Source organism: Engraulis encrasicolus, chromosome 7 (genome assembly GCF_034702125.1).
Source record: "Engraulis encrasicolus isolate BLACKSEA-1 chromosome 7, IST_EnEncr_1.0, whole genome shotgun sequence".
In the NCBI taxonomy this organism is placed as follows: Eukaryota; Metazoa; Chordata; class Actinopteri; order Clupeiformes; family Engraulidae; genus Engraulis; species Engraulis encrasicolus.
Window position 1 is genome coordinate 19,478,548 of NC_085863.1, and position 12,528 is coordinate 19,491,075.

Sequence of the window (12,528 nt, forward strand, 5' to 3'; positions counted from 1 at the left end):
CAGCCAGATGGAAAAAAAGAGATCTTGATGTAGACGTGCCCATAGCCTTGCCTACTTGGCGTGATGCAGATGACTGTGCTACGTGTTCATTGAATATGTATGTAGGCATGGCAGATTTTAAATGCAGGTCTGTTGATTGTGTTGGGCTATAATATTTTTTCTATAACCTTGCGAGCCGCCAAGTCAGGCGTCTCGCGAGCTGCGCAATGAGTAACAGGGCTATAAGCTAACCCCGAAGAACAGTAGCCTGTTTGGCCCTCCAAGAGAATGCCATTTCCCCTGATGTCCATGCAGTCAATATAAAATCAGGAAAGGTTGCACGCACATAGTTACAACTGTAGCCCACAGTAAAAGTGACACCAATTAAGAACCTACTGTACGTGAAGGACATGACATGTCACAGCGGACAAAATAGTAACAGGAAACCTCTCAGCCCCTACCTTACACTCCACGTAGCGTGTGTGTCTTCTTAGTTATCCATATTATGGTCCTTGCTAGCCCCATGCTGAAAATGTAATCCTTGGCGAACAATGCAGTGACAAACTTCGTCATTTTATGTTCAACAGTCAAGACAGCCTCGAAGGCATGGCCTACACTAGGCCTACAGCAAAAGACCATGCGTTCACTGACAACTGTTGATTTGGCAAGCAAGTTCACTCGGCATCCCTGCTCGGCTGACTCGGAGTGGGCGTCCAAATGTTGCCACTGGTAACTGGCGCGTGCATACAGCCAATAATAATCACTGGCACAGTAGCCTACCAACATTTTCATTTATGCATATTCAATTACTTATTTTTTAATCACAAAACTGCCGTTTGCATGAACTGAAACGTTTCCTCTGGTTGCTTACAATTTTCACAATGTCTGTTTGCTTCAAGCCCGAGCCCGACCCGAGTCCGACAGATATTCTATTTTTGTTGTCCGAGTCCGGCCCGGCCCGTCGGGTTCCGACCAGGCCCGTCGGGCTTCGGTCGGGTTGCCATGCTCTACTGTAGACAAGCTTGCCATTTTGGAAACAGTTGCGTAGGCGACGTGCAACACTCCTGTTAACAACTTAGTTGCTGAGCAGGTTATTCTGTCCGCTTCAAAGTGGCGTTGTTGATGAGAACTTTGAGGACATCAGTGATCAAAGAAAGAGCTCAAAACTCTGCTACAACATTAACATTGTGTGTGGCTCCTAATGCAGTGTCCTCCAGGATCCTTGCATACTCTCTGAATGGTCTGCTCAACCTTTATGTCACCTCCCACAGCACAGAACCAGCCATGGCGATCCTGCACAACCCACTGACCTACAGAAAAGCAACAGTACAGCTCAGAATGTGTAAACACTAGAACCTTGATTTGTTCAAGATACCATGATCCATAGCTTAATGCAGTCATATTCTGCGAAGACTGGCATGGAATCGTCTATGGTAGCAACATATAGTTTTCTTTTCCTTCTCTTTCAGAGACAACAGCATTATTAATGATGGCCGCCAAATCCAGCCAAACTCCAAAGAATTGGCAGAGCTCTGACTTCGCTTCACATTCTTTCACAAAATCCAGAAAGTCTTGATTCAGGCTCTCCACTTGCTCAATCAAGGCCTCCGACTGTTTTGGGCAACGTGATTTGAAGCCAGTGAAGTGTGCCATGCCTGCACCTGTGCAAGCACTGGATAGTCTGCTTTGTCCTTGTGAGGCCAGAATACCTCCCAATGGAGAGTCCTGATCACATCCTCCACAATCAGCATACCAGTGAGAGCTCAGACATAATGACTGCCATTTAACAACTCTAACATGGCAGGTTCAAAGACTTCACACTCCATCAATGCATCATCCAGGCCAGAACCTCAAAGCAATTTCCCCTGATAAATGAGGATAACACGGGTCCAATGGAAAGGGCCAATACAGTGGAAGAGATCCTTGAAGTGCTCGGTCTCATACAGGTTTCGTCACACCAAATTGCTATTGATGCCTGGTTCATATGTCTGCAAACACTGGATGTTGGATAAGCAGTGTCTGACAATGACACACTCAGTAATGGGTCTTGGTATTATAGGAAGGAAGCCAATACATGTCATTAGCACCACAGCAGATGAGACAAGTGTGTGTACAGCAGCCCGTATCAAAGGGTCTCCTCCTGTCACACCACAGCGACTCAGGCTGATCATGAATTCACACTTTCCTGATAAACCTTTTGCAGTTGCAACATGCAGTAATGTTGCTTGCTTGTTTTCAGGATGGAGCAGCATGTCTAGTGGTAGGACAGGTTGAACCACTGGCTTTGCATGATCATGTACCACTTGGCATGGCAACTTCTTCTGCAGTATATCATCAGCCTGGCTCAATTCTGTGTCCGACACCGGAGACTTTTGAAGGTGTCTGTTCACTGAGGCATCTTGAAACAGTAATAAGGCTGCATAGTGTGAACCCTTGGTATCAGAAAGTGATGATTTGTCAGCATAATCAGAGTTGTCCATACCCATTGTATAATTTTCCCTTGTAAAAGTGCTAGGTATGGGTTTCTGTCCATTTTTCGAGCATTCCACATAGCTAGCAGGTAGACTATAGTCAGATCTGATTGTCTGGTAGGTTGAACATGAACCGATCCTGTGGAAAGTTGTGAAAAGGTTCTTGATGTGAAGGCTCTTGCTGCAATGCAATGGTGTTTGCTTTATTCCACTTTGAATGTTATGCAAAAGCATTTGACAGAGGCAATGAAGTTATGTACTCTTGTGATCTCTGACCCACCTCTCCTCTTCTACTTTGTGTTGACTGTTGCTGTGCATGTGATGTGCTGTCCTCTGACTATGTGGAAATGTTAGATTTACATTTATAGTGGCTGTTCCCTATTCTTAATAATGACCTAATGGGTAAGCACATGGCCGAGTTCCTCAGAATAGGAAAAAGACCTTGAACATGATCTTGACCTTGACATTGACCTTGACCTTTTATGGACTACTGACACTATACTGACACAAAATAATCATATCAATATCAGCAAATAACTCCTCATGCCATAATTGAGAATAGCAAATTTGACCTTGGCAATGACCTTTTAAGGTCACAATCACACATTCTCCTCATGTATTTGTCAGAAATGAATTCCTCTCAAAAAATGGTTCAGAATTGATGTATGACGTGTATAAACAGTTTAAAAGTAAAAAAAAGACATAGGCAATGGCGGCCATATTTGGCGGCCATATTGTGAAAAATCTGGCACTATGGTGGACGAGCACCTCCGTGATTTTTAATGTCTAGGAACCCACTAACTCAATTCCAGTGAGAAACGCCCTCAACTCAAAATTGCGAACGGGTCTACAGGGCTGGTCCTGGACTACTACCTCCACATGGCTGTTAAAATATGCCTACATGACATACAATAAAGGCAGTAAAACACAAGATTCAACATTGACCTAAAATAATGCCGCAAAAACTGAGGTATATCCAAGGCACTCTCCTTTAGAAAAAAGTTAAAAAGCCTTCATTGTGATGGCCATTACATTAACTGTCCAGCAGGTGTCCTTGTCCCATAATAAGACATCATTTATTGTGGTCTTGGTATGGGATAAGGACACCTGCTGGACACTTAATGTAATGACAGCTTCTCACCTGATCTTTGCATCTTCAATGTGCAAGCTTGGATTTGTTGTACATTTTAAATGTTCCGTTTTTGCCAAAATAGAGTGCCTTGGATTTCCATCAGTTTTTACATCTTCTAAACAAAGTTTTTAGATTAATAAATAATGCTGTTCTTCACAAACCGTTAGCCAGTCTGAGGGGATCATACAGTAACACTACCTGGAGTACATCACACTGATTGAGGACCCTCTCGATGCATGATGTGAGACTGAGCCACCTAGTGCTGCAGTACCGGAGAATCTTCAACGTGTCGGAATCGGTTAACTCAACGAAGTCTTTATACAGCTCACATCTCTTTGCACTAAATCAAATATACAATAACAACAACACATCAAATTAGAGCAAGTATAACAAAATGCAAATGTGGATCTTGAAAGTTTGATCATAATGCTAAAAATCGTTGACAATATGAGGCTCCCTGTTTTAAAAAAGCTGCCAGCCAATTATATAAGCATTTTCATCAAATCTGACCTTAAATATGATGACAGAATGGGGTTCCCCATATGTGAAAACATAAAAATAAGTCTTATTTTCACATTCATACCTTGTTTAGTCAAAAAGAAAAGGGATTGCGAGATTTTAACCTGGTGTCGGCGGCCATATTGGATTTTGCCCGTTTGAGGCATTTCCGTACATTTTTGCGCCCGGTATACAACAGATTTGGATTCAGCACCCTTGAATACCCCTAAATCAGTTGTATACCAAAAATTAACACAATTTGCCTTCAGGGTTCATCTTTTGGGAAAATTGACCCTGACTATAGAACCTTTTTTTGAAAAAAGGGTCATAAGTTCCCCGCTTTGTATGTTTCCGAGTTTTCAAATTGAGCCCTTCCTAAAACTAACCTGTCAGTAATACAATGTCACTGAGTTGTACATTTGTGCCCTGACCAAAACTATCCCTAAACCAAACCTGTCAGAGGTGCAACAACAACCGGTTGCGGGGAACATAGGACCCGGGGAACATAGGGATGGCCCCCTTTTGACCCCGGTCACGGGGTGACGTCACCCAGCCCTTACGAAAATGAACCATGGTTTTACTATGAAAATGGACCATGGGTTTACTATGAGAATTGAACCATGGTTTTTGTCACGTTTTTTTGAGCATGGCAAACCAATGGTTTAACTATGATTCAACCATGGTTTAACTATGGATTTAACCATCGTTTAACTATGCAAAAATTAACCATGGTTTTACTATGACAACTGACCATGGTTAATAGTTATTCATTACATTACAGTCAGTTGACACTTTTTTATCCAAAGCGACTGAAGCCGGGCATACACTGTGCGATATTTTCACTCGTGGGTCTTAAGCTTCTGCTCACACTGCACGATGGAATTTCACTGTTTAAAAGTTCACAACTCACGACTCACGTCCTCACACTACACGAGCCGACAGTCGGATGCGAGCGAAATGCTTCCACCGTACGACGCGACAGCATGTTTCCCCGGTCTGCAGAGGAGGGAACATGCGCACCTGAGGTGGAGATGAGGTCGCGCTCAACAGAGAATCGCACGGCCCTATTAATTTGTGCATGTGAAGTGTCAAATCGGGTCGTAGCACTGCTTTAACTGTGCGATTTACGCACGAGCCACGACCAGGATTTCAAACAGTTTTGATTTTCTTTTGACCCTGCGATTGCACAATCGTGTGGCGAAATCGCTTGCCGTTACCCCATGTACACTGCACGATGCAAGACTCACAATTGACCTGCGATTGAGCAAGACTCCCAAAAAGTTGTGCGAGTGCCAAATCGGGGCAAATGTCGCACATTGTACACCCAGCTTAAGGCACCTGCAAAAAAGGGTCCTGAATGCCTGAGCCCTTTTTAAGAAAAGCTGCCCTCAGCCTATAAAAACCTAAATATCTCAGCTTCTGAAGCACATAAACATTTGCCCTAAATTATATTTAAACGCGAAGACCCTCATCTTTCATTAGAATGTGTTCATTCATCTCAAACAAACAGAGCTTTTTAATAAAGTTGTCTCAAATCTCATGAGCCTGAATGTTGCGTAATGCAGCTCCAGGCACCAGGGCCAATGTTGCTTAACACAACATCAGGCATCAATCTATGCGTTTACATGAGACACTTAAGTCCGATTTAACTCACTTAAAATCTTAATTCCACTCTAAAAATATCATGTAAACACTTACCGAACAGGATTTAAGTTTATTCCGATTTAAACTTAAGTCCGATTAAAGTGGGTGGTTTAATCCTCTGTTAAATCCGTTTAAACACGTTCCTCTGTCATGTAACCTTTTATTCGGAATTACAATAAATCCAGTCGTTCCACGCATGCTCGTTGACCACATGATGGCGCCAAGAGACCGTGCTCTTTGCCAGTGAGAAAAACATGGCGGCACTTCCTGTTAATTTTCAAATGAAAGTTTTGCTTAATTTAAAGTCCCTAAGCGACTATAAATGTTGGATCTTCCATATATTGATGTAAAAGTGCCCCACGAAGTAATGAAGCACAACAAAGTTACTCCACATTACTATTTGACCACTCGTTTTTCTATGCTAACAGGGTAGCTAATGTAGCATTGTAAATGATCCAGGGAGAAAGGGGGAAATGTTGTGATTTCAGTCCGCCTGAGGCAACGATTTTCGTGGGGAAGATGAACTGCATCTCGGTGGCATTGGACCACGCCCCCATACCTTATTTGGCTCGCTCTGCACGTGCGTCCTCAGCCCAATCGCAATGCTTTATTTTCCCCAGACGTTTAATCGCATTTAAGTGAAAGTGCCATGTATACACATCGCAAAATAACTCTTAATCCGATCTATTTAAATCGCATTTATTAAATCGGACTTAAAAACATCATGTACACGTAGCCAAGGGGTTAAATCAGAGGGTTGCAGGTTTGAATCTCACCCTTCCGCTGCAGGGACTGTAACCAATACCCTTAAAATAACTATGTTGCTTTGGATAGAAGAGTCGGTGTAATGTAATGTAATTTAATGTAGTGTAATTCTCACTCTGGCACCAGTGTCATTCCCAGGCACTGGCGTTGTCCTTGTGACAGCATACAGTCTGTTTGAATGGGAAGGGGCTTTGTGTCTAGATAGTCAAGTAATTTCAGATGTCTAGGAAGTTTTTCATTCGTGCCAAGAAAAGAAACGACTGAATTGTTCAGTGATTTGTATCTGATGAAACGGAGTCGCTCTGCTAGAGCATGCTTGTAGGGTGTGTGTGTGTGCGTGTATGTATGAGCATAGCTTTTGTACCGTCTGTGCAGATAATACATGCAGATATTGTTGAAGATTTTCAGAGCGTGTACAATGTGAGAGTGTGACCGTCCCTGGCAATGGCACAGTTAGGACCAGAGGCAGAAACACTCAGAGGGATACAAACACACAGGGACACACGCACACACACACAGGTACACGCACCCGTACACAGGCATGCACACACAGGCACAAACACACAGTCACACATGCACAGACACACACTCATATCAGCTCGCTCACACACACATGCACATGTGCGCACACACACACACACACACACACACACACACACACACACACACACACACACACACACACCACTGCTGCTTCACCCAGCCATGGACTGATGAAAACTTCTTCTTCCTCTTGATCCCCTGGTTTTGGTTTTGTGAAGCGCAGTAATATAATCTGCATTTGGAAATCCATTCCCAACCAGCTGTTTTGCATTTCAATGCTGCGAGATGCATTTTAAACACATTGAAGTGTGTGTGTGTGTGTGTGTGTGTGTGTGTGTGTGTGTGTGTGTGTGTGTGTGTGTGTGTGTGTGTGTGTGTGTGCGTGCGTGCGTGCGTGCCAGTGTGTGTTTTCGTGATGCATTTTAGTGTTTGTGTGTTCTGCACCCTTGCCTCCTCCTTCAAGCCGCATAATCAACGTGGGGAGAACAGAGTTAGCCTCAATGTCAGGTCATGCGATATGTTTTGCTACACAGTATGAGTGCGTTACAATATGCGACCTTGCCTCCTCCACTTGTGCTTCTTTCCTCATACCAGGAAGTAATATGTCGTGGTGAGATCACTGACAACAGCATTATATTTCAATATCTTGCAAAAGCTCAATTGTAAAGTACTTTTCTCATTGGCAAACTGGATGGTGAATGAAAAACAGTCTACCAAAAGTTGTTTTGGCTAGGCTGACAGCGTGAAAACTTATTTGTTTTCTCCACAGAGCAGGGGCCAGGAGGCGGGGCGAGGCCACAAGCACAAGTGGAGGACGCAAGGTCGCATATTGGAATGCACCCACTGTCAGGAAGAGCTCCCTCTCCTTCTCAGAGCGTCAAGAGTATCAGACAAAGCCCTGGCAACGTCAAGTCAATACCCTAGCATGGACATGACCAAACTGTGTTTCAGTAAAATGTCAGTAAAACACTTTACGGAGAGCAGGATCTGCTACTTTCTCGTCCTCCTCTTTTATGTCTCATATTCCTATATCCCTTCCGCTTTCTTGTTCATCCACTGCCGGTTTAAGGGCTCTCCATGCTATCGCAGCAGATAGCAACAGGTAGTTCTTCACAGATATTTTTGATATATGCCCTGCATGGCATGCTCCAAGTTTCGTCATAGTGAACGACCATACAGCAATGAGCAGTATACTGTAAAGTATTTGTGAGTTTGTAGCTCACTTACCTAACTATTTCAAGCTAACACGAAAGCCAAGGCATCAGCATCTAATTTACAACTTGAAATGCAGGCATGGGGCCGCGAGTGTTAGCTGTGGCTACACTGTTGAAAGTGAAAATCTCTGTGAGGTATCTTCATCACTTGGCAGAAAATGTGGCTTGTCAGCATGAATTGGCCTTTAAGATGTGACCTATTGGCATACCGTTTTTTTCTCTCATCTCTATTTTCCTTTACTTTGTCCTTCACAGGCAATTTAATAAAACTGAAATCCTTCATTCTCCTTTTTTCAGGTCCAAAGGCTTTCGTCGTTTTGTTCTCATTTTTTCAGGCTGAGGTGGTCCATGGTGTTCTGGGTCTACGTTTGTATCCGCAGACATTTAAGCTTCTATGGATTAATCTTTTTCAAAGGCAGATATAATATGGATTCCGCGAGATTAGATAGGACAAAAGGACACTGTGGCAGTATAATAAAAATAATTATAATACAAAATGGAGTGTGAAATGTAAAGGATTCATTCAGATTGATAAAGAACAGTTTTTAAGAATTGATGCATCATTCTCGAGTATCTCATGTAGTTAATTCAATAATCATTCAGTATTCAGAATTCTGTAACTTTCATGCCTAGGTGGGTTTTGCATTGAGTAAGGTCAGGCAATTTCCCAGGGCCCCTCGTCGTCACATTACGGTATTCATTTACAGTATACATCATCAAATATTATGGGGGGATGTTTTTTCATGCCTTCAATTACTTGTATCAATTTATCACAGGAATCACAAATTACAGAATGAAATGGGTAACGCAAACGATTAAACAGATTTCCAAATTGGTCAATATATATATATATATATTTTTTTTTTAAAGATGATCCTCACCCATCTAATTTATTCCATAATAATTGACTAGGCAGGCAAGACCATGCTGTATTATAAAGTAGTTGTCTCTCTCAGTAATGTCCATGCCTTCCATTATTTACATCTCCTCTGTTTTCCCCAAGGACTTTGGGCCATTTGCCTCCTATTTCTCATTCATCAGATAGGACTACCACATGTAAATGTGGGATTTCATCCATCAGATAGGCCTACCACATGTAAATGTGTGATTCCATTTGTGATGCCGTATTTGAAGGTGAAAAAGGACGAGCCCCCATTTGAAGCCATTCCTTCCATTCCCATGTGTCATTTGGTATTCAGAAGTGACAGCTCTGATTGTCCTCGTAAACTCATTATTGTGCCGTTTCACGTCCGTGTTTAGAGGTCCCTGAATCACTTGACTGACTTGGACTATGAATCAGATGCAGTCCTGTCAGTGTGTGTGTGTGTGTGTGTGTGTCAGAGGCGATTCCTTTAAGAGTACAAGGGAGGAGGAGCCTCCTGTCCGAAATCACGGTGAACAGTGTTATTTTTGAGTACTTTATTCAACTTTATAACATTGCTATTTCATATCCGGCTCCATAGATGATGCATGTGCTCAAATTGATCAAATCAGGCAGTAATACGATTCTGCGGTTCATCTAACATCAGCTTGAAGTTTTTTTCCCCTCATGACAACGGTAGTGAGTGGAGTCTCACTGGGCGTCAATGGCATGTGTGAATATGTGCTTTGTCAATGGCAAAATGCTAAACACTCATTGGTTATTGCCCAGATATTTTTTTGATTTTGAGACCGAGCCTCACTGGGAGTGAAGGGAGATGGGCGGGAGAGCTGGAGACTGGAGCTCCGACTTGTGATTGGGTGAATCCCGTGTCAGTAGGTTACAGTAGTTTAAATGCGGATATGTTATTAATTTGACTGAGAAGTCTCGTCGTGGTAACCAGTGAGGAAGCTATTCATTGCGGTATTCCAGTTTTGTGTACATATTCTTGTAAACCTAGTGTTGCGAATAAAGTCTTAATAGTGGCACGTCCTCCTTATCCTTTTTAATCTCCCAATTTCAAAAGTTGAGGTTGCCTACTTTTTGAGAGGGCTAGCTTGCAAGAAAGCTAGAGAGCTATGCAAAATGCCAAGCATTGTGGATTACATTCTGGCAAATTCCAGTAGTTCTTATGAGGAGAAAATTAATATCAAGGAGCAGAGCAGAGCACTGCCTAATATTGACTTGGTGAAAAAGGTAGGGAACAACAACCGTTTCTTTTGAGCTTTCGTGGTGTCTGATCAACTGGTTAACGTTAACTGCAAAGTCCCGTGCTGTGTTGGCAATGTCTAGTAGATAATTAAAGATTTGGCGCCCTCTAGTGGTAAGCCGTGCACCCAGTAATGAACAAAGACAACGAAGGCAAACTCACATCATTATGTGGCGGAGGTAGGCCTAATGATAATAATAATAATAATAATAATAATAATAATAATAAAACATTTCCTTATGAAAACAAGGGGGATAATGATTAATTGAATTAGATAATGTGATAGTAGCACCAGCTCTCTCTGTTAGAATCCCCACCACAGGTCAGTTCCTGTGTTTATTCCAAAACAGACTGCTGCACGATGTCTCATAAAGATGTCACGATGTTGGCCAAGGCCGTAGAGAAGCAATTTGAACCATAATGACAATACTGTACACTTTACACAGCATTGGCTAAGCCAGTGCCAAGGCAATTTGAACCATAATGACAATGATTTTGTCCCATCCACAGCCCTCAGCTATCGGAACCGGTCGATTCCAGACTAATGTTTTCATGCTTCGCCAGAGTACTGTGCATATGAATTTCTGGTGTGTGAGAATGTGTGTGGTATGTGACTACTGTGTGCACGTGATGTGTGTGTGTGTGTGTACTCACTACTTTGGGTGGGGTGTGAGAATGAGTATGGTGTGAGAATGCATGTTGTGTGTGGGTGTGTGTGTGGTGTGGTTATCTGAGCTGTCTTGGGCAGAAAGCTTATCTTGTTTTTGGGGACAACCCGTGTCCTTCTGGGGCTTGCCTCTCTGACATGCTGTGATGGCCTGTCTGGTGACAGTTAAAGCCCTAAAACCACCGCTCAGCTTATGAGCTTTTTTATTCTCCCTGGAGGAGAGAGGGGAGAGAAAAGGGAATTTGGGCTCCAGTGCAGAGTCACATAAGTAGTGTGCAACCAAGGTTAGACAATATTGGGACCTGCCAACCGGCCAAATGATGGTAAAACTTGGCTGCGGCTAATAATTTCCGTGTCACTAGTCACTTTGGCAGGTAGCTTGTTCCTTGGTATGACATATCACAGTAGCCTTCATTATGTTGTCTGTCCCTTTTGTATAAATCGTTTGTATTTAAGTTAACGAAAAAGATCATTTACTCAGTTTCTATTTGTTTGATTTTGTTCCATGCAGAAAGCAATGCACTCGTCTTCTTGCTTTAGCAGCTCATCTTCTGGGGTTAGATGTACAGTATCAAAAAAAAAACAATACCAAATTTGTGACTAGTACAAAAGCGTGGTTCGTGACTGGGAAAACCACTAGAAAAAGTGACTGGTGAGTCAAAAAAAAAGTTAATGTCAAGCCCTGGTTGCCACCTATCTCAGTGTTTCCTGATTGTCCCAGTATGTAATGTTCCAGGAAAACAAGTGTACTTTCCTGGACACTAAATGAAGGATGCCATTGCATACATGCAAAAAGGTTGATTGATTTGGAAATTCCAAGGTTTTTGTGTCACAGAGATGGCAACCCTTAGCCAGGCTGTGCCCTCTTAGTGACGCAGCACTTTCAGCGTTGCATCTCGAAGATATTCAAATGTCGATGATAATCAGGCTAGGCAACCATAGAAGTAAGCCATGCCTTTAAGCCAAAAAGAACTCAGAGATGAGTCTGCATCCAAAAGAAGAAATATTGACAGTCACACATAGGCCTTTCAAAATATATTCACATAGTTACAATACTGTCAACATTAGATGTTAAAATATCTTAAAATATTAAATAATTGGAGCTTTGTCTACGAAATAAAACAGAGATTTGAAAATATGTTAACAATAAATGTTCTCAAATAATGACACAACAGATATTTAAAAATGTATAAAATATGAAGAGTTCAGATGCAAAACCCCCTAAGTGCCATTTCAGAAAATAATCTTAATTCATTTTTATTTAATACAAAGCTATCAAAATTGCATATTTTTAATTTTATTTATGTAATATAACTATTTATATGTATTATCAAGTACATGAATGTAAACCAAACCAACAACGGGATTCTCTAAAAATATAGAAGTGCAGGTCTTCAGAAATGGAGTTAGGGGGTTTTGCATCTGAACTCTTCATATACTGTTAACATGACAGTGATGAAATAATTACACAGAAGAAGCTTTCGTT